At 35.3% G+C, this 3612-nt stretch overlaps 1 protein-coding gene across 1 annotated transcript in view; it reads left to right on the forward strand.

The window, feature by feature from the left end:
- Nucleotides 1-430: 430 nt before the first annotated feature.
- Nucleotides 431-3612, forward strand: part of LOC107707095 (pleiotrophin-like) — a 32713-nt gene continuing 29531 nt past the window's right edge. The window contains exon 1 of the mRNA XM_016510978.1: nucleotides 431-521. The gene's annotated coding sequence lies outside the window, so the exon portion shown is untranslated. The remainder of the gene's footprint in view (nucleotides 522-3612) is intronic.

Here is a 3612-nt window from a genome sequence, read left to right on the forward strand (position 1 = left end):
ACACAAAATAATGTTCTTTTTAGCAGCATCATATGACCCCTTTAACTTGTAAAACAAATTACAAAAATATTAAAAATGTTTAAATCATTACAAAAAAATTAACAAAATCCCAAAGATATATATATATATATATATTTTTTTTTTTCTGACTATGATTTCATATGTCAGGCTGTACCAGGGTTAAGATGAGCCGTGTGCCTGCAGAAAACACATTAAACTAACCAAACTGCTGGAGGACGTCAGTACCTCTCTAATTTACACCCGTTGTTTGGTTAGATTAGTTATATCATGTGTGTGGATGGATTCTCTTTACTAGTGTGTGTCGAGGGAAACTTCATTGAGTGAAAGGTGCTGGAGTTTAATTTCACGCAGCAGGCAGAATATATTCTGTTTCCTTTCATACTTTTATCCTCGTCTGACTGACAGACAGACGGCTAGAGATAGGAGAATAAAAAGAAAAACAAACAGGGCAAACAGGTGGAATTAGGAAGAGAAACACCAATCTATTCCTCAGACTACAGGTACGTAACTTTAAACCTCCGTCTTGAAGCTCAGAGCCGTAATGCTGAATTCACGACTTCTGCGCTCGTTTAAAGCCAAACAAGGTCTCAGAAAGAGATTTGTGTGTTTTCTTGGAGAAAGCTTGAGCAGATGTCTCTTCAGATCCCACTCTCTGGTTGTTTCTGAAGCGCGCCGGAGGATGAAAGGCTGAGATAAGCGCTGTTTCTGAGGCCTTTGTGCGCTCGGCGCCGGTGTAGCGATGGTGTTGGGTGTCTTTAGCGTGTCATTCTGCTGTCAGGGTTTAAAGCGTGAGAAATCTCTTCCTGTGGCAGCAGTTCTGAGGTCAGCAGGTGTTTGTGACCTCTGGTTGGCGAAATATAAAATAATGCAAGTTAAAGAAGTGTTTCAGCTCTGGTTGGAGAGCATGCCTGAAGGTTATGGGCTCAATGTTAGAGCTTCTACGCAAAATCCGTCCAGGTGACATTTCACCTCAAAACCAAAACAATTATAGTTCGCATTAAGAAAATAAATGCCTATTTTTATGTTTTATGGTATTACATTAAGCGTATCATTAATCTGAATGTTGATTTCCATTAGATTCTAATTACTGTAATTTTTTTTTTTACAGTAGAAATACTTTATTGTTTTGAAATTTATTCTTTTTAAATGTATATTTAAATATTAAATGTTACTTGTTTAGTGTATTTTATTGTATTCTGTTATATTGCATTACAGTAATTACAAATTATTTGGAAATATGTTTAATTGTCAAGAAAATAATGTCAATGCAAATCAACTTGTTGACTCTAAAAGGCATTTTCTTAATTTTTACATTTATCATTATTTTGAATGTTGATTTTTATTTGATTCTAATTGTTGTAATATTGTATTTTTTTCTGTTACAGTAATAAATAATATGCAATGTTTTAAATTTAAATAAATAAATAAAAATTTAAAACAATTAAATGTAAATATGTAATATTTTTGATAAATACAATATAATACACATTTAAAACAAAAAAATGTAAATTTTTATATAACATTATTTTTACTATATGCTATATGTTATACATTATTTTGCATGACAATAATTACAGATTATGTAAAATTTTTTAATTGTCATTAAAATAATTTCGTAATGCGAAAAAGCTTGTGGATTCTGAAAAGGCATTTTCCTTATTTTTAAGTTTATATCGTTATTCTGAATGTTGATTCTCATTCAATTCTAATTACTGTAATATTGTATTCTTTTATATTACAGTAATACATATTATATAATGTTTTCAATTAAAATGTTGTTTTTAAATGTAAATATTTAATATTGTTTTAAAAATATAATTTGATATATATTTTTGCATCAAAGTAAGGGTAATTTGGGAATAGCTGAAAATAATGTCATACTGCATAAAAATATAATTGATTCTGAAATTTTCTATTACTGCGGAATATAATTTCTTATTTTTTTAAATTGATTTTGGAGTGAAATCTGGCATGTTTTGTGAGATTCACCCGGCGATATTCTCGTGTTTTTCTTTACGTCTCCGATGGGATGATGTAAATGATATTGTTATGCAGGAAAGCAAGCATTGCCTGTATAAACTTCAAAGCGTTTCCTTAGAAAAGCATTTAAACGGGTTTGCCGTGGCCCACCTTTTATCTGTGTGGGAACATCCCCTCTGGGACGACAGGAGAGAGAGAGAGAGAGAGAGAGAGATCAAGCCAAAGCAGCTAAACGAAGAGTGTGTTACCCTCCTCCTTATCAACATACATTTCATGCTCCTCCTCTCCTCACAGTGACAGGTGAAACCTCTGCAAATCTCAGCGGCTTACATCTGCTGTTTTCTCTTTCCTTCTTTTGAGAACACCTCGTGCGTGTGGGTGTATCGTCTACATTCAGACTTCCACGTATAGGGCATGTGTGTGTGTTTAGAGAGGCCGTTTTTCCCAGGGTGGTGTGTGAAGTGGGTCGTTCCTGACTGGAATGAGAATAAGCGGGGTGCCGTGCGACCCTGTGAGCTCCGAGCATCGGGCCTCAACGCCGCTGCTGTTGCCATAGTTATCGGTTAACCTATCAGAACTAGTCCTGCTCAACTGAACAGCCACCAGCTGCCACTGACTGTTCTCTCACTTCCAGGCCAAGGTGTGACTCAATTACAAGTAAACGTGAGGCTAATATTATTTTGTTTTTTAATGGAGTCTATGCTGTTGATGGAGGTAAACCTGGATCATTCCCAGCACATAGTGAGGCGCTAATGCAAAAATAAAGGTTCTTTACTGGCTTTGATGGTTCCATAAAGAACCTTTAACTTCCATGGAATCTTTCCAATCCACAAAGGGTTCTTTATAGTGGAACAAGGTTCTATAGTATGGAAGCTTATTTCCACCACAAAACAAAAAATAAAAACTGACTTTAAATCTCACAATTTCAACTTTTTTCTCTGAATTGTGAGTTTATACACTATAATATGGTCAAAAGTATTGTGACAACCCCTTCTAATGAGCAGGTTTCACTACTTTAGTAATTTCCATGAGTACAAATCTTAATGTTTAAGCATAGAATGATATTCTAGGGAATTGTGTGCTTCTAATTTTATAGCAACAGTTTGGACAGGACCCTTTTCTATTCTAACATGACAATGCCTCTGTGTATAAGGCAAGGTTCAAAAAGAAATGATTGATTTAGTCAGTGTGGAAGAACCTGACTGGTCTGCAGAAAGCAACGTCCTAATCCCAGCTGAACACCTCTGGTGGGACTTTACATGCAGACCCTGAGCCAAAAACTCATCACCAAACACCAATGATTTGTACATACACTATGTTGACAAAAGTATTGGGACACCCCCTTCTTTAGAACAGAAAAAGTCACTTCCAAAACGGTGGCAACGTAAGATGGAACACATAATTATTGTATTTAAAATTTGTATTTCCATCTCTGTTGCAACAGTTTTGGAAGTGTCTAAAATGACTGTACCCATATGCACAAGTCATTGGTGTTTGGTCTAAGTTTTTGGCTCAAGGACTGCATTTACAGTCACACCAGAGGTGTTTAGCTGGGATTAGGACTTGGCTTTATGCAGACCAGTCAAGTTCTTCCACACTGACTGAATCAAT

The sequence above is a fragment of the Sinocyclocheilus rhinocerous genome, unplaced genomic scaffold (assembly GCF_001515625.1).
Source record: "Sinocyclocheilus rhinocerous isolate Xijiao unplaced genomic scaffold, SAMN03320098_v1.1 scaffold2160, whole genome shotgun sequence".
Taxonomy (NCBI): Eukaryota; Metazoa; Chordata; class Actinopteri; order Cypriniformes; family Cyprinidae; genus Sinocyclocheilus; species Sinocyclocheilus rhinocerous.